The sequence below is a fragment of the Ranitomeya imitator genome, chromosome 2 (assembly GCF_032444005.1).
Source record: "Ranitomeya imitator isolate aRanImi1 chromosome 2, aRanImi1.pri, whole genome shotgun sequence".
Lineage (NCBI taxonomy): Eukaryota > Metazoa > Chordata > Amphibia > Anura > Dendrobatidae > Ranitomeya > Ranitomeya imitator.
Window position 1 is genome coordinate 685,212,541 of NC_091283.1, and position 19,666 is coordinate 685,232,206.

Genomic DNA, 19,666 nt, shown 5'->3' on the forward strand with positions numbered 1-19,666 from the left:
AGCCCAGACCTGGCGAGACCTAGCGATTCTGAAGAGCGTTGACAGTAGTAACAATATCGCTCTTCACAGTCGCCGAGCTCAGCGCAAGACCCGGAATATCTGAAGAGTGGTGACGTTACTGATGTCATCGCTCTTCAGAGTCACCGGGTCTCGTGCTGCCCAGCGGAACCAAAAGTTGCTGTAGGCAAAGTTTATGGAGCATCAGAATGAGGTTCCACAATCCCTTCATTATCTACGAGATCCAGTCATGTAGGTAAAGTAGCGGCTTTTCTTCGTTTTGCAACTTAAAGCCATAAATAGGACCGAGCTGTAATGCTGGATACAGCTGTGATTATATGTCATATAGTCGTGTTACACTCCCCTCACTTCTTGTAACCTACAAGTGTACAAAGATATTATACAGTCACCATGTGACACATGGGCCTGTGTACCTTCAAATGCCAGGGCTGAATTTTAGTCCCAGTCCGGCCCTGATGGGTAACCAGTGCATTGACTGGCACAAGATAGAGGCATCAGTGTAACAATTGGTGAGGAATATGATCCTGGCTGCAGCATTCAAGACAGATCGGAGAAGGGAGAGTTTGGTAAGAGGGAGACCGATTAATAGAGAGTTACAGGAGTCCAGACAAGAATGAAAGAGAGCAACAGTAAGGCTAGGGTCACATTGCGTTAGTGCAATCCGTTTAGCGCTAGCGGATTGCGCTAACGCAATGTTTTCTATGGAGCTGCGGTCGGGGTCGCGGTAACGTCCCCGCTCTCGCAGATCCCCGATCTGCGAGAGCGGGGAACGGACCGCGGGCGCGCCTCGGACGCTGCAAGCAGCGTCCGCGGCGCGCCAGGAATCACTGGCGCGTCGCTAGCGCGTGCCGAACATGGCACGCGCTAGTGAAGCGCGTTCCCATTGCCTTCAATGGGCGCGTTAACGGACGCGTTGCACGGCGTTAATTTCGCCGTGCAACGCTGTCCGTTAAACGCGGTCCCATAACGCAATGGGAACCCAGCCTAAGAGTTTTTGCAGAGTCAAAAGTACAAAAAGGTCGAAATCTAGAAATGTTTTTGAGGTGTAGATAAGAAGAGCAAGCCACTGATTGGATGGGGGGGGGGGGTGAATGAAAGCTCTGAATCAAGTATGATCTCAAGACAGTGGGCATGTTGCTTTGGAGTAAAGGTAGAACCACACATGGATATGGCAATGTCAGGCGTAGGTAGGTTAGTAGAGAGAGGAAACACAAGGAGTTCAGTTTTTGACAGGTTCAGTTTCATATAGAGGGGGGACATGATGTTGGAGACAGCCGTAAGACAATCACTGGTGTTTTGTAATAATGCAGGTGTTATGTCAAGAGAAGAGGTGTATAATTGGGTGTCATCAGAAGAGAGATGGTACTCGAAACTAAATCTACTGATTGTTTGTCCAATAGGGACAGTATACAAGGAGAAGAGGAGGGGGGCCTAGGACTGATCCTTGAGGAACCTCAACAGTAAGAGGAAGGTGAGATGAGGAGGAGCCAGGAAAAGAAACAGTGAAGGAGCTGTCAGACAGGCAGGAGGAGAGCCAGGAGAGAACGGTGTCCTTGAGGCCAATGGAGCAGAGCATAGAGAGGTGGAGCTGATGACCCACAGTGTCGAATGCTGCAGAGAGATCCAGGAGAATTAGCATGGAATAGTGACCATTAGATTTAGCTGTTAGTACATCATTAAAGACTTTAGTGAGGGTAGTTTCAGTAAAGTGTAAAGAGCAGAAACCGAATTGAAGAGGGTTGAGAAGAGAGTTATGTGCCCTGCAAATTCAGTATAACAAGATTCTTACAAATGAAAAAATCATTCAGTCTTAAGGTAGTTTTTAGTGGTGTCAGATAGTAAATAGCCTTCCAGGGCTTCGGGACTCCTGTCCGTACCAAAACAGTTAATATTGTCTACTCTTTGGCCTCATTAGTAATGCTTGTTTAGTGCATGTTAACTATCAAGAGCTGTTGATAGCTAAATGTCATGCTTGTAATTTTGGCTTTTAGAAGAAACAGGCCCGTTGCAATCAAAACTGATTAATAATGTTATTTATCTTAGAGAAGAGCTGTCACAGGACTGGTAAAAATGACAAATGGTTATGTGTTTGGAATGAAAGTACGCAGGACTCTTGCCAAGCTTGAGAAATGAAGCAGACTTGTGCATTGCAGCCCTGGCTAAACCCGTGACACACGCATCACCATAATAGCGATAAGATGGGAAATTTGCATCATTTCCAGAGGACAGGAGAGAGATTAAGTTACAAATAATATTTCTTTCCATCAGCACAAGGTTCTGACAGCATCAGCTGCTGACAGGAGGCAGGGAAACTGAGAAAAAGAAGTGACAGATTCCCCACAGAAATGACGGCGTATCAACAAATTCGAATTGCAGGAATGAATTCCACACAAGTTCCTCAGCCAAGGAATATTCCAAATCTAAACAGACAGTTGTTTATTTTCAAACTGTATCCTGTCCTTCACTCCCTGGTGACTTCAATTTTTGCCCATAATGTAGTTTGTGTAAAAGTAAGAAATCTATGGTAGGAAGTATGTTTTCGATCACAGCTAATTACACTGAGCAAGTTCAGTGTAAAATTCCATAAAACAACCTGGGTACAGAAAAAAGGTACAATCAGATACATTTTAGGATTTAGGTACTTATCTATTATTATTATTATTATTATTATATATGATACAAAAGTATTATTATTAGATATTATACATGATACATTATTTGTTGGCTATCTAAAAGGTATGTATATGTCATTTTTACAATTATTATTATTTATTTTTTTTTTTTGCTGGTTCATTATTGCTGGCTGTTATATAGCATGGTTAAAAAAAGTTATATTGCCTATTATTGGGTTTGACTTAGGCTACATTTACACATGCATTGTAGACGTCTGTGTGCTATCTCTTTTTATTAAAGAGTTTTCATACAGCTTCCTTGAGGCTGAGTATGTCCATTTCTCATCCATTTTGCTGATCAGACTCATTCATTAAAGTCTATGGGGACTAATTAAACATGAAAACATGGAAGACATCCTTTAATGTCAGTGTTACATCTGTACTTTTCAGAGTAAGGGGTTAGTAATTTTGCAGGAACAATAATAACCATGCCAGGGAATGAGAAGGGGGAGAGCAGATAACTGCTGTATAAAAATCAATAGACTGGAGAGAGGTGTCTGGAATGTATGGAGCAAACCCATCTTCTGGAAGGTAATTACTGCACACTTTCTGCCAGGGTCTGAACATGCACTAATAGCCTCGCTCCATGCAAACCAGCTGTACACTATGTAAGAGAAAAGCTCCCATTGCAGAAGAATGATAGCAGATAGAAAAAGCATGTCTACCGTGCAGAGATGGAACCTGCTGTCAAGTAATGGCGGACTATATGGCGGTACAATGTGAATACACACGGGTTAACTTCACCCTGTGTAAAGGAAGCAAACCCTGTTAAGTCACAGGGCCGCGGTACCGCACACAAGAGCACAAGCAAGGAGTCTCCGAGCTCAGTCCTAAGACTTGGCATCTGAGTCTGTGTAGACTACTTGCGGTCGACACCGCAACTGGGGTGTCAGCGTAACCAAAATAATAACTAAAGAATGCACGAGAGTGTGTGCGGTGCCGCACTGGCGGTCGCCACTAACCACCCAGACTTGGGTCAAGAAAGCGCTGTGAGAGCGCATGGCGCCGCACTGGCGGACACAGCAACTAGATGCTGTATTGGTGTGTAACGTGCTGTTGGATAAGTCAGGCGCTAGAAAGCAATCATCCACCTTCCGCGAACAGTCATCCAATAGGGAGGGTTTTTTAAAGAACGACTTTCACTCACAACACACACGTTTACAAATGTACACTAGCGCATGGCCGTGCGGTCATGCGAAGCTTATATAGCTGCAGCACGTTCAGGATCTTCCAATAAAGGACCAATGGGAAGCTGCCACAGAAGTTTAGCATCTTCAAGACCTTCCTGGAGGACCAATGGGAACCGCTGCAGCATCTGAGCATGTGACCCTCGATCTCCAACGGGAGATCTCACCCTGGGCATGCTCAGAAGGGAAAAAGCAGGACTTAGTCCCAAAAGCGTCTGCTCGCCGCTGCCCAGCACTGGCTTCAATGGCAGAAGCTGGAAAAGCAGCAGTAACACTATGTACAGAGTGAGACTGAGCAAGACGCTGGGACCGATGTCTCCGCTGAGCAGACTCCACTGTGGCTGGAGAAGAATGGGAGACCGCAGCAGAGATGGCTCGAGATTCCCCCTGTGCAGAGGCGGGAACTCGACACCTAACACCAACTAGCTAAATCAGTATAATTTGGTCCTTAAGCTGGCATTCTGTAGAATGTCAAATCTGTGTCACTTTAGATGGAGCTATGGTGTTCTGGCTGTGTATTTTTGTTTCTCTTAATCCAGAAGGATACAAAATCCCCTTTTATACCCACATTTGTGAGTATAAAACAAATCATCCACAGGTCGGGGTGGGATGAGTTTACTCTCATTGTTTGAGTATTTAATCGATCCGCATAGTTTGTCGTTCTCTGTTTTGCAGATCAACAAACTAGCTAACCTGGTACAATGCGTAATCAATATATTAACAAACATCAGTTGTTCAATTATCCTAAGATAGCAGACAAGGAGCTGCAACAAACAGCAACTCAAAAGTCAAAATCCAGGCTCACACGAAAAATAGTCTGTGCTTAAATTCAAAAGTCAACCTAAAGATAATAGCCTATGTCTCCTGGCCTACTGAAAATAGATGTCTGAAAAGTTAAGATTAAATGGTCTGTCATTACATTGCTCCCCCATCTTAATTAGCCAGACATTATAGGATTCGAATCATCCTTCTCCTGGTCTCTGGCCTGACCTGGGTGAGTCCTCACATAATTGATGAGAATCAACTCATATCTATTGCATCTACACATGGCATCCTCCACAGCCCGTGGTTCCTGGATAAAATCCAACTGTGTGTCCATGGCCGGGAATTCAATCCAACAGAGCTGGCACAGCTTTTGTAGTTGCCATTTCTTTTTGTGGTTAAACATCCACTCTGGTCCTCTTCCCAAAGCTGAGTTTGACATGGTAGCATCCTAAACCTGCTGTGTATGTTTAAGGAGACAGCAAGCATGTAGGATGCAGTAACGGAACGTAGTCAGAGCGAGGGTTAACGGGATTTAATTCTACAGTGGATACTCTACGCAGGGAGAAGTAGAGGAAAATTTTCTGAATACAAATTACTGTAACTTGGAACATGGTAGTAAAACAAGTAACTAACACAATACGTTCAGAGGAAACAGACTTATCAATCTGATGCAGTCCTCAGTGTATTCCCTGGGTGCAAACGGTGGCGCCAAGGCAATGGCATAGTGGAAATTCAGTGTTGTCTTGGAGAGGATGGCGTCCTGGGTCCTAGAGAAGATGGCTTGGGTCCTGTCGTGGGTGGTGTTTCCTTGTGGTCCTGATGCCTCCTTTGGGTCCGGAAGAAGGAATACACAAGGCAATGTCTCTGTCCTGCATGTCGGTTTCCCCTATGAGGGGTCTGTTTAGAAGCTTATCAGTATAAAGTTCACAATGGGTGATATGACTTTCTGATCTGCATGGGTGCGTGGCTATGTCCCGTGCGCTGGCCCATTGTGTCACAGTCAGCGGTGTCAACGGTGTCAGCGATATTGGTACAAAGCTCTGACCACAGTCTCCATTTATCGCCCTCTGGCCTTCAAGTGTTAGGCCTGCTCTCTCACAATGCTCCGTGTTAGGAGCCTCTACTCTGACCTCTTGCACACTGCACGTACCCGCCATAACTGTCAGATTACACGCACACTGCAGTTTCTTCAGCTTAACCATACCCCCTTTTCCTAACTGCCAGTAATGATCCAGGGCCTTAACCTTCCCCCCTGCAACATAAGTGACAGCCCCAATGGTTCCAGACCCGTTACAGATGAAGCACGCCTAGCTGGTTTTTTGTCCTTACATATGTCTCACCTATGGTCTGCTGGGTCTGTCTATATGCCTTTCTGGTTGTAGAGCCCTTTTGACAGCGTCTACGAACACCAGTCCCCTGTAGCTTCCCCATAGCAGCCAGGCTGAGTAGTATCCCACCACCCTGACCAAATGTGGAGACACATTGGTCAGTGGGTGCTTTTTTTCCGCTGACCGCATGGACTTGGGATTAATCCCACTGAACGCCTGCTCTCCATTTCCATGGGCATGATACTACTCTGACAACAAATGGTGAGGGTAAAACAGTGTGACAATACTTTATTGAACACCAAACAGACAATAACATATAGAACAGTCTTAGCAAAATATCAAAGATGGTGCAAAATTACAGAGTCTCACCTTTCCACTGACTCGATGCGATTAGAGAAGCTGCTACTTTTGGACTTCCAGGGATGACTACCAGTGGAACCTGGCTTTTGATGGGTACCCACAGAGAGGAGGTAAGAACAAGCTTATGAAGCTGACAGTCCATTGAGTCACATGGCCAGGTGACCAAATAGTCCCAACTTGGATTCTCCGAACGTCTCCATGGAGCCAGGTGACCGGGGGGGCCCAGCATTGTTTCCACAAAAGTATGCATGGTGCCAGGTGACCAGAGGGTCCCAACCTGGCTTCTCCGAATGTCTCCATGGGTTCTGTGTTGGTCAATAGAGCAGGACCTCTTCACGGAGTTATGGTGTCCTGGCTGTTGTTTTTTGTAAAGGTTAGGGACAAGTGGGATGAGTTTAACTCTCATTGTTTGAGTATATAATCAATTTGCATAGTTTGTCCTTCTCTGTATTTCAGGTCAACAAACTAGCTGGCCTGGTACAATGGGTTATCAACATAATAACAAGCATGAATTGTTTAATTACCCTATGTCCCTGTCCTTCAAAGATAGCAGACAATGAGCTGCATCAAACAGCAACTAAAAAGTCAACACCCAGGCTTATACGAACCATAGTCTGTGTTTCTTGAAAAACACAGATTAAAAAGTCAACACAAAGATAATAGCCTATGCCTCCTGGCCTTCTGAAAATAGACATCTGGATAAATAAGATTAAATGCTGTGTCATCACAGTGTATTTAGATGTTTAGCTATGCCATGTTGCAATGATTTGAGGGGCTTTGTTTAAACAGTTATACTGTGCTGACTGAGTCCCTTCAATATAGTAGATTAAATATTCACTAACAAACTTGTCAACTAACTAAAACATTGAAAATTAACAGTGGAATAATATATATTGTAAGGGAGCATTTCCCCTTTTTATTAATGTCTACAATTCAACTAATTTCGATCTTTCCTGTGATTATTTCAACATATAAGTACTTTTCCATCGCTGATCTTTAGGTAAGGCTAAAAATCTTGTCAAAGTCTGCAGGTTGCTGTGTGTAACTGCAATTACAGGATGGTCTTGCAAGTAACCACACATCTACATATTGGGCCCCTGCCTCTGTGCCATATGAATACAATTATGATTTCTGTAAAACTTTGCAGTAACAATGAGCAAGCAAATTGCAATTTGTTTCCAATGCAGCATGCTGTGACTTTTATGAAGTGGCGTCTTAGCAACTGCATTAATTTGTCCCAAGTTGACCAACAAATGCACCTCCCATGAGTATGAAGAGGGTGTTTTTTCTAATTGTGAATGTGTAAATTCAAAGCAGAAGGTACCACAATGGAGCATCTCAGTAGCACAGATTGAAGCCTCCAACATGTTCTTAGTAATAAGGTAGAGACCTACTATGAAACTATTGCTAAGTACTTGGAGGGCACATGTATGGCAAATTGAAGCTATTCAATGGGAAGCATCTTTCAAAAATGGAGTTTATATTATTTACATTAAAGAAGGGGGCAGGAGTAGGCATAGAAAGAATGCGATTGGCCGGGGAGGTTTCAAACTTGGATGAGAGGATTAAGGACGTGATTGGCTTTGGGTGGTAGGGGGAGGAATCTTAAAGGGGGTGGGGGCTGGAGAAGTTGTTGGAGAAAGTGCAGGAAAGATGCCATTCCAGCCTTGGAACCATAGCAAGAAGACCGTTACCAGCATCATCATCAGTAACAGCCCATACCTGATGGAGTCCGTGAATGTGCAGGAGAACCAGGCCCCCAGAGCAGATTTCTCTGGAGGTGACAGTGTGCAGTAGATGTACGCTCCGGAGCCCCTCTAGGGAACTTGTGATCAGAGAATACTTCGGTGTGGCCCCTTCCTGCTGCACCACCTCTGGCAGGAATCCATGCAGCTGCTCTGTGGGTGCAGGACAGTGGAGAATGAGCGCCGCACTGGAAGTACAGACCGCACCAGAAGTGGAGCCCGTGCAGGAAGTGCAGACAATATCGTGGGCCAATGTTGCATCGGGAGGGTGCAGGGACTCCCTTATAGGCCATGGTAGGCCTGCGGCACAGCTGCAGGGGGCGCCTGGGGCGGTGGCTGAATCAACTGTACCGGATAGGGAAGAGGCTCCTACAGCAGGTACCCCTCCTGATGTTCCTGTCAGGGTGCCTGCCAGAAGGAGCGCCAGACAGCGGGTCTGATGGGCAGACAGCAGCAGTGGGAAGAGTTGCTGCCCGGCACCGATGGTCATCAGGGAGCAAGGTGAGTAGCGGGCTGCAGTGCCAGGCTGTCTGGCAGTCATCAGGAGAGAGATACAGACTAGGCTGGCAGGTCCAGATCTTGTGATCAGGCTAGGTCCCAATCAGCGAGGAGGTCAGTTGTGCAGCATTCTTCATGCGCTCAGGTCCCCCTGGAGCACAGGAGGTCAGTGGTGCAGAGGTCTTCACACGCTCAAATCCCTGTGGTGACGAGGAGGCTAGTGGCGTGAGCCTGGAGCAGAGGATTCAGACTCTGGCAGCGAGCATTGGGGAGAAAGGGGGCAACGGGATTCCAGATGTTCAGCTGGCGGGGACACAGCACCCGCGCAGCTAAGTGAGTATAATTCCAGGTCTTGTTTGTCGCCCGCAGGGGCTGTGTTGCTGGGGGAATCAGGCAGTCAGGTTTGAGGAAGAGAGGTCAGGAGGTCCTAGTTGGGTCAAGGTGCCGGGCCTTCGAGATATTTCACGCAGTATGTCACACATTTTGAGTAGATTAGAGGGTGGGGCAGTGAGTGAGGCCGGGACATCGCCGGTGGGGGTATGGCTGCCAGGGCAGGGGATCGGGTCTCATTCTGAGGTAGCATCTTCGGGTGCTTGTGTCAGTCCAGATGGAAAAATAAAAAGGGGATGCAATAAAGCTGGATGACAGGGCAAAGGGCGAGGTATACATGTGCTTCGAGGGGCCTCTGGGAGCGCATTTGAAAAAAGAGGTGAAGGAAAAGATTTAGCTTGATGAATATGTGGAGATGTTCTCCCTTCTTCCCTTGGAAAACTTTAATTTGGATAAGAGGAAGAAGGACGATAGTAAGAAGGAGGAGGACGAAAAGCGGAGGTGGCGGCTGATTCCGCAGACATTTGTAAACTGGTTGCAGGCATTTGCGTTATTGGCAAGCGTCATAGGCAAAAAGTTTCTTGAGAGTTGCTCGGGGTTGTTTTGCTATCTGGACGCGATAGGGGAGGCACACCGTACATATGGGGGTCAGACATGGCTATGGTATGACGAGCAGTTTTGGCAAAGGAAGGCGGTGCAGCCGGAGATCAAGTGGGATCAGAAGGACATTGGCCTTTGGCTGAAGGTTATAGCTCCAGCCAGGTCCGTGCAGTCCTTTCACGTGAGCGGAGGTAGCGTCAACCAGCAGGCAGGACATGGAAGCGGTAGTCAGGGGACACAGGGAGCAAAGTAAAAATCTGGAACATGCTCGCAGTTTAACAATGGCCGCATGTTATCAGGGACAACAGCAGGAGTGCAGGCGGCGCACCATTTTATTCGTATAAATAAAGAGCATAGGGAGGACTTGATGGTGTGGCAGCATTTTTTGGAAAGTTACAATGGTCGGTCATTGATGCTGCAGGAGATATTGAACAATTTTGACTGCAAGATTTACATGGACGCAGCAGGCGGGGCTGGTTATGGGGCTTATTGTAAGGGGAGGTGGAGTGTCAGAAGATGGCCAGAGGCTTGGAAAAGGATGGGCCTTACAAAAACCTTGCTTTGTTAGAATTGTTCCCAATTGTGGCAGTCTCAATTTGGGGGGAATTGTTTGCGAACCAGAGGGTTAGATTTCATTGTGACAATATAAGTGTGGTGTCAGTGATTAACAGCTTGTCCGCTTCATCTCCCCCAGTGATTAAGTTGGTTAGAGAACTGGTTCTCCGGTGCCTGGAAATGAATGCTTGGATTTCTGCCGTACATGTGCCAGGTGTGCAAATTTCAATAGTGGATGCATTGTCTCTTTTCCAGTGGGAGCATTTTCAGGAGTTGGGGCCAGAAGCGGAGGTCTCGGGGAGTGGAATGCCCTTCGTATTTGTGGCAGGTGATTGTGGACAAACAGGAAGGTTGATTTGGCAGTCGGTTACGAGCCAGACCTGGTCATCATATGAAGCATTGTGGCGGGTATGGCAGGGCTGGGTGTCACAGTGGGGCGTGGTTGAATCGGAGGAGGATAAAACATTGGCAGTGTTATTTTTAGTTGGTAAGGCGGCTGAAATAGGTTGGTCAATTTCTAAGGTGAATACATTTATTGCTGAACTTGCATTTGGGTTTAAGTTACAGGGGTTGGCGGATGTTACATAACTTTTTTGGTTAAACAGGCCTTAAGGGGTTTTAGAAGAGGTAACTGGAGTTTTGATAGGCGCAGACCAATCTCGTTCAGCGTGTTGGAAAGGTTGGGCGGAGTTTTGGAAAGGATTTGTTGTCCCGATTTCGAGTTGGCGTTATTTAGGTTAGCCTTCTCTTTATCCTTTTTTGGGGCAATCTGTATAGGCAAACTCATGTCTCGCAGCAGGGACGGGGCAGGTGGTTTATTGGCTGAAGATATGGAATCCTGGGCGGGGGGCATTGTTTTTTGGATAAGGTGTTTAAAAACTGATCAGTTGGGTAGAAGTAGACGTGTGGTATTAGGGAGAGTTGAAGGATCTTTGATGTGCCCACAAAGGTGTTTGGAGTTGGATTGGCATTTGTGGTCAGGTAGGGTGGGCCCACCTTTGTGTCACATGGGGGGGCATTTTTGTCTCGTTTCCAGTTTATCGCAGTCTTGAAGAGGGGATTGCAAGAGTTGGGCCATAGGCTGGGTTCACATTGCGTTAACAGCAGCCCGTTCAACACATACGTTAACGGGCTGCTGTTAACGCAAGTGCTGGTTTTGCAGCAGGTGGTGTCCCCTTATTAGCCTGGATCTTTGGACATTTGTTTGTGCATTGGGGGGCACTGCAGGCTGACGTATGGCCTTACAGTAGGCAACTGGGTTTTATTAGGGAACAAGTGGTAATTTGCTGGTTAGGATTTAGAGAGATGGTTTGGAATAGGGTTCTATAAAAATTTTCTAGAGCCGCTCAATTGGATAAATCATTTGACATTTTGATTTCCTGAGATTGTGGACATCTTTCCCGGGCGTGTTGACCGTATGGTCGGATATAGTACCTAGGAAAAAGTGGAGGGTGGCGAGATCTTTGAAAGGAATTAATAGGGCTAGGGTGAAATTAAATAGGGCTGTGTCGAGCTTCGTCTCCAGGAATAATAATAATAATCTAAGCGTTAGGCATTTCGAATTGGAATCGAGGGTTGAAAATTATTGGTTGGAGGATTGGGTTCATTTAAACGCGATTGGAATCGACTTGTGGGCATTGGCGATACAGGAGGGGGTCAAAAGGGCATTGGTAGCGTTGGGGCACTCGCAAGCCTGAGGTGGTCAGGACTGTTTGTGGTTGGCGAGGGTGGGGTTCTTGGAGTTGATGCTGATTGGTCACGAGAAGGAATTGTAAGTAAATTCCAGGCAGTTGGAAATTGTGTGGGATTGATTTGGCATTTGGTTATGGGCTGTGTGCGGGGTTTTACCCCCGAAGCTTTTGGTGGTTGGTCTTCCGGGAACGGGATGTACGGTGCCCTCGAACTGGTGATGGACAGCTAAGGGTAACATGGTGGTTGAGGTTCATTTGTGTTTTGCCAGATATATAAAAGCCAAAATTTTTAGCTCCAAGAACCCTCCCCTCATACTTAAATGCAGATTGTATTAACATTAATATTATTGTTATATGTTATTGCTTGTTAATAAAATTGACCGCTGTGGCCAAAATTTATCCAAAGAATATAAATATTAGTGTTTCTATTTAAAGGGGGATGACATTTTGGTACAGGTTGGTTTCAACCTGATGGAGGTGGCAAGGTAAAGATGCCGTATTAGCCATGTGCGGTCATGCAAATACAGTTTTTGATAGCTCATCCATTTAGAGAGAATTGTTTATTGCCTTCTTCAGCTTTTTATTGCTTTCAACTTTGTGGATACATTTTTATTAGGAAATTATTAGTATTTGTGTTTGAAAAGCATAAATGTGCATATGACAATGAGCTGAAGGCAGGAGCATGTGGATGATGAGCATTTCCAGTGTACAGTATTGCCTGGACACTTGTGACATTTTCCCATATGAAACACTATAGACTTAAAATGAAAAGTGGCCTTATTCGTGGTTTGACTATAGCAAACCTCTATTGGGCTCTACTTTAACTGCTGTATAACTTCACATCTCTGGCCCAAACAACATAAATTGTGATTCTTGCATGGTAGCGATATGTTCTTCTAACAATTTATATTTGATTCTGATTTGATTGTGATTCTTGCATGGTAGCGATATGTTCTTCTAACAATTTATATTAATCTCCACTGCCTAGTTGGATTTTGCTGATCGCGATTTGTGACATTGTGTTCTGATAAGATTTGTTACCTCTCCAGTTCTAAAGTTGTGATGTGTCTTGCCTACAAGTCAAGTAAGCTATAGGATGCCTCAGGTAGCTTCTGCTCCACCTTATACCTACCAGACACTGGCTCTATAATTTCTTTGTGAAGAATTTTTACTTAAAAACATTGTCAAAAATTCAGTCAATTTTCTAAACTACTGTTAAAGGGAACTGCTAAGCTTGTGAGTATTGCGCTAAGCATTGATGCTTCATGCCAATATTATTACCCTTCACATCAATGTGCCCCTGGCGTGTCCTTAACAGAGAATGTCTCACCTGCCACTGGAGCATTTTTATCTAGAGATGGAGTTGCAGTAAGGGAAGATCTATTTAGTTTTCCTGTCAGCTCAGGCAGATAATATTTTGACCCTGTGTGGTTAAATGGATTGTGTGTGCTCAGTACTAGAATGAAAAAAGTTCATATCCCCAGGTTTTGCAAATCTTGTATGAAAAGAATCTAAAGTGCACCTGTTTAAATCTTGTCGGGGAATTGTTTGAAGGGTAAATAGTGCTTTATAAAATGCATTATGAAGCTGACTTGTTCGGCATGGCAGTACATTCACAGCAGTCTTTAATTATGTCCAAGCTGTCAAACTGGAAAGTCATATTTCTTTGTTACAGATCTGATCTGAAGTCTGAGGGCTTTGAAAGCTGTAAAGATGAAAGACCAGAAAGCTATTCAAACACTTCATTCAAATATGTCGTAAGAGAAAGGGAAGATGTCACTCTCAGACTATAGCATTCAGGCAGCTGATAACCTAAATGCACTTTCTAGTTTTGATTAAAAGCCTGCCTTTCAACCACAGATTACCCTTTGTAATTGATAGGGAGTCTTGACAGTTTTGGATGCTACTTCTGCCTGACATGAAATAGCTGTGAACAAACACATCTGCAAATCATGTCCTAGTGTGTGACTGGAAAAAAGATAAAGTTTTAGTATGTAAATTGAAATGTATGCCGTATACTTCATTGAGACACCTGTTTTTCATGTATGTATTCTCTGCATGTTTTTCACTGATATAACATGATCCCGTTATAGTCTGTGATGCGCTTCACGCGTCCATGGGTTTTTTTCAGATCGTCTGTCCATAAAAATATAATCATGGAGACCTGTCCGCTTTTGATGCAAGTTGTGAATCGTAATCACTCATACAAATGTCTGGGTCTGTGAAAGAAACATGGATGGCATCGGTATTTGATCTGAATGCTTTCCATTTTTAACACTGTAGTGGATAATAGAAACTTTGCAATATTTTCTCCTTTGTTGCATACAAAAAAATCGCTGATGACTTACGGATAGTAAAAACAGACACACTGACACTTAAGAAAATCTGATAAAAAAGAGTTGTCTGTCTTTTTCATGGACATCTGAATGAGGTTTAACTTTGTTGAAAGCTGCTTGTCAACTTATATTTTGCCCTTACAACACTTATTTAGGGGCTGTCATTGTTGTGTTAAGTATCTGGTATTTTGGGACAGTAGACCTATATTAACAATTTTTACCGTTCCAATCAATATAAAATAGAAAAATTTAACAACTTTGATAAAAAAGATTTCCTACCATGTTGTGTCTACAGTTGTGGCCAAAGGTTTGGAGAGTGACAGAAATTTTCTACTTCAGTGTTTTTCTTTCTCTTAGCCAGGTCTCTCTATGGGTACTGAAGTACACTTATCAGCATTTCAGAAATTTTCAAACAATTAGTGACAAACACATCAAGTTGCTGTGAAGACACCATATTTACTGTGTTGGCCCATATTTGTCAAGATTTCTGCCCTTTGTGCTTGATAACCATTTCTGGGCCAAATCCTGACTAACAGCTATAAAAATCATACTTGTAGTTTATATTTTAGTATTTTTGTTTGATATAAAAACAGTTTTATTGCTTCTGTAACTGTGATGTTCTGGGTGCACCCCTTACATGGCCAAAGGCTCAGTGCACCATTAGCATACTCTGCACTAGAGATGAGCGGTGTTAAAGTCGAACTGTTCGCCAATTTCAAATTCGAGCTGTTTTGGGCGGTGTTCGAGTCGTTCAACGAACCCGAACAATTTGCTTAAAATTCGGCTGTTCGAGTTTCTGTTTGATAACTGTTCTTTCACCAAAAGCCTAACTTGATTTTCACATTAAAACTGTTTATCAATATTAATAGACTGTTTCAGTGTATAGTGGGCGGGGGGGAGGGATAGATCTGTGCTGAAATAATGCCAATCTCCTTTTTTCCCCGCATTTCCAGTGGGGCGGTGCAGTCTCTCAGCCTATCAGCAGTGCACACACACAGCAATGTGCATGTGATGCACACAAGCAAGGGCATGTGTCATTGGCTGTGTATGTCACATGTCCTTGCCCTATAAGAACCAGCAATTTTCCCCGTTGCCGCCATTCCCTCAGTGCTGCAGCTTAGTGTTAGATGGCACTGCTGCTGCTGTGGGCGCTATACAGTCTAAGAGTGTTTTTTTAGATCAAATTTTCAGTTAGATAGAGAGAGATAGGTTTAGGGAGTCGGGACTAGTTGTAATATCAGCCCTTTTCAGGGTAGGTTACAGCAGTTCATAGCACTTTATGCCAGCAGGTCTGTGCCAGTGCGGTGCAAGTGTTTGTTACAGCATTTGGTGTAATATAGCTCAGCCAATCCTTTTGGGCTAGTAGCATTGTCTGATAGTCATCTGAGTAGCCCGCCTGTGAAGCTAGCTACACCGCCTGTGTATCTAAATTTTTACTGCATCTAACCCAGTAAATCGTTTTGGGCCTAGGAGCAGTGTCTACACGTCAGCGGAGTAGCCCGCCTGTGAAGCTAGTTACATTACCTGTGTGTCTAAATTTTTACTGCATCTAACCCAGTGGTTTTGGGACCAGGAGCAGTGTCTGCATGTCAGCGGAGTAGCCCGCCTGTGAAGCTAGCTACACCGCCTGTGTATCTAAATTTTTACTGCATCTAACCCAATAAATCATTTTGGGCCCAGGAGTAGTGTCTGCACATCAACTGAGTAGCCCACATGTGAAGCTAGCTACACTGCCTGTGTATCTAAATTTTTACTGCATCTAACCCAGTAAATCGTTTTGGGCCTCGGAGCAGTGTCTGCACGTCAGTGGAGTAGCCTGCCTGTGAAGCTAGCTACACCACCTGTGTATCTAAATTTTTACTGAATCTAACCCAGTAAATCATTTTGGGCCTAGGAGCAGAGTCTGCACATCAGCAGAGTAGCCCACCTGTGAAGCTAGGTACACCGCCTGTGTATCTAAATTTTTACTGCATCTAACCCAGTAAATAGTTTTGGGCCTAGGAGCAGTGTCTGCACGTCAGCAGAGTAGCCCGCCTGTGAAGCTAGCTACACCGCCAGTGTATCTAAATTTTTACTGCATCTAACTCAGTAAATCGTTTTGGGCTAGTACCACAGTTTGACCACTCAGGTCTGCTCGGTTTCCATCCCTCATTTTTTGTGCCAACAACTACAGATTTGCCAATTTGTTAAGCAACAAAATAAATGTTAAAAGGCCTGCGGCTGGTGGAAAGGGGAATAGGTGTGTTGGAAAGGGAAAAAAAAAGGTTGTGTCCGTGGGGTAGGTGGTAAAGCAACAGTAACATCTGCAGAAGAAAGACCATCTTCCAGCCAAAGTAAGATGTCTACTTCTTTTCGTGGACAATCTGATATGATCCCTTTCTTACGACCATCGCTATGAGCATCGCTACAAATTCTAGATGAGGCACAAAAACAGCAGGTGCTTGAAAGGATATCAAGTGCTCATTCAAGTGGGCTCTCCTCCACCTCAACTTCAACATCACAAATACTCCAGTCCTCAGACGTGTCACCCGAAGCGCACTTGCTTCCACGCAGCTCCCATGTCTCCAGCCGTCCATCTGAGCATGGGGTAACACACATGGTTGAGTCTGCAGAGCTGTTTATTCATACTATAGCCTGGGAATCAGAGGTCTGCTTCAGAGCTTCTGTGAATCCAGACAAGGAAATGATCCGCACTTATGCCCAGAATCTTTGTGAGTCGGATCCAGGCCCAGATGAAGAAGGTTCTGAGCATAATGTAGACCCTCGTTCCCAAACTGTAACTCCTGTTGGTGGAGACAATGAGGAAGATGATGATGAGACTGAGATACCTGATTGGAACGAAAACTTGAATTTTCGGTCAGGGCAGGAAGAGGTTGGCTCTGAGGACGATGGGTGTGAGAACACACAGGGTAAAGATGATGAGGTTGGATTCTCCACAGTCAACCCACAGTCCGCCAGTCCATGAGGTCAGCAGAGGAGGTGGAGGAGGATGCTAGTGACGACAAGGTTAGGTTGCGCCTTCCTGGACAGAGACGGAGTACTGGAAGCATGTCAACAACTGCATCCTCAACCACAACTGTGCCTCTGAGCAGAAGTCGTAGTGGCTCTTCAGGTCGCATGGGCTCTAAGCCTTGCATAGCCTGGGCATTTTTTGAGATTGCAAATGATGACCCAACTCATGTTGTCTGTAAGATTTGTCATCAAAATCGCTGTAGAGGCCAAAAAATGAATAGTTTGAGTACTTCATGCTTGAACCGTCACATGGATATGAGGCATAAGTTGCAGTGGGAAGCTTACTGTGCTACAATGCGGCCTAGTGGGCCGGGCCAACCACTGTCTGCCCCATCAAATTCATCAGCGGCCTCTTCATCCTCTATGACTGTGGGGACAGCAGTCGCACATGGTTTTGGACGCAGACCTTCTACTTCTTTACCCACAACAGCCAGTGTGATTGGCAGGTTGTCAGATTTGCAAGTGGAAACACCTGGTGTTCTGCGCAATCCGACATCGAGACCACCACATTTTGATGATCAAGGCAACGTAATATCTCCATCTGCACCTTCCTCACAGACCAGCAGTTTGCCTGGGGCATCCTACTCCACCCCGTCTAAGCACGGCAGCCAGACCTCGGTCCCTCAGATGTGGACAAGTAAAAGACCATTTCCTCCTAGCCATGACAAAGCTAAGAGGTTGAATTTCACCATCTGCAAGCTGTTGGCTACAGAAATGCTGCCTTTCCGCCAGGTGGACACAGAGGAGTTTCGAGACCTTATGTTCGTCGCAGTGCCCCATTACCAGATGCCCAGTCGCCACTACTTCTCAAAGAAAGCTGTGCCTGCGCTACACCAGCATGTCACACCCAATATCACCGCTTCCTTGAGAAACTCTGTGTGTGACAGGGTGCATTTCACCACAGACACTGGGAGGAGTAGACATGGACAGGGACGTTACATGTCGGTGACTGGGCACTGGGTAACTATGGTGACATAAGGAGAAGGGGCTGCTGTCCAAGTCTTGCCGTCCCCACGAGTTGCTCGTCAATCCTCTGTATCTATAAGTTCCTCCACTGCTTCTGCCTCCTCATACTGGTGGTCACAGGGTTAATTACCTCGGTGTAGATGGAAGCGCAGTGAAGTGCCTTGTACCAGTGGCAGGAGGCAGGTGCGGATCCCCGGCGCAGTATGAGTAACCCTTTCATCCTGGCCGCTTACATGAATCTTTCTCTCCAGTTTGTTAGCATAACTATTTGCACTACTGGATACATTTTAGTCTCTTTGTGCCAGTTTATTAGGAGAACACTCAGCATAGTGGCCATATATTAGTTATTTTCCGATTGCCATGAGCTATTTATTATTATTGTGTAGTGCCGTGCTACCTAGCCTTTTATACACATTTGTGTCACCATTAATACCACCATATATGTGACACCCTCGGCTTATTATTTACCGTGCCAACACGGAGCAGGTCCATCTCCCCAGATCTTGTCTGGTGTTGAAATATCCCCCCTGTATTTTATTTACATTTTGTGCTTTTGACTGTTAAGCTTTTTTAATTATTGTTAATAAACATTATATTTTTTATTATTACATTTCTTTCTCTTCACTTCGTTTTTCCTTTGGGATATACCCTTTCCATAAAGGAATATGTGAATCATAGATTTTTGAAGTGACTTCAGCCTGTCTGAAATAGGACTATGGGAATTTTAATTTTAGGAGTGGTCTCAGATCAGGGACCTATGCACCCTTCTGCACAATTTTGAAATAACGAAGATGTTTAGTGCTGACGATGCCATTATCAGCATGGCTATTCTGGTCATTTACATGCTGGAGCACACCTTGAACAGTATTCCGAGTCAGGTGGTGGGACAAGAGGAGGAGGAACAGGAGGATTTGTATGCGGAAGGGATAATATCTCCCAGGTCCAGACAGTCGGCAGCACCAAGGTGGCTGGCATTGGAGGGTGGGGGAGAGGGATTACCAAGAGCACATGGTAGCAGCCAAACTGTTGAGGAATGTGTAGGAGCCGAAGTGGAGGACGAACTGGCGCTGGGCATGGAAAACTCATCAGATGAGGGAGACCTTGATCAAATTTCTGTTGTGCGAGGTTGGGGGAGAGGGCAGAAGAAGGAAGCATGATTCTCACCTCGCCGCCACCAAGACAACAAGGACTTGGTCCTCCTGGATGCGCAAGACACATGAGTGCCTTCTTGCTGCACTACCTGCAACATGACCCTCGGATTGTCAGAATCCAAAGTAATGCTGACTACTGGGTTGCCACACTCTTAGATCCCCGGTACAAAAGCAAATTTGGCGAAATAATTCCTGCCATAGAAAGGGATTCATGCATGCAGGAGTATCAGCAGAGACTGTTACAGAATCAAACATCTGCTTTTCCACAAAACACCAGTGGTGCACGTAGTGAATCTCTGAGTTCTAACTTGCCAACCGTGGGACTGTCGAGTCATCACTCAAACCATAACAGTAACATCGTATCTTTAGTCACAGCAATTTTTTCCAATCGTTTCAAGAATTCTTTAGACTATCCTTTGCAAGGCCACATGAGACAAGAAGTCTGACGCATA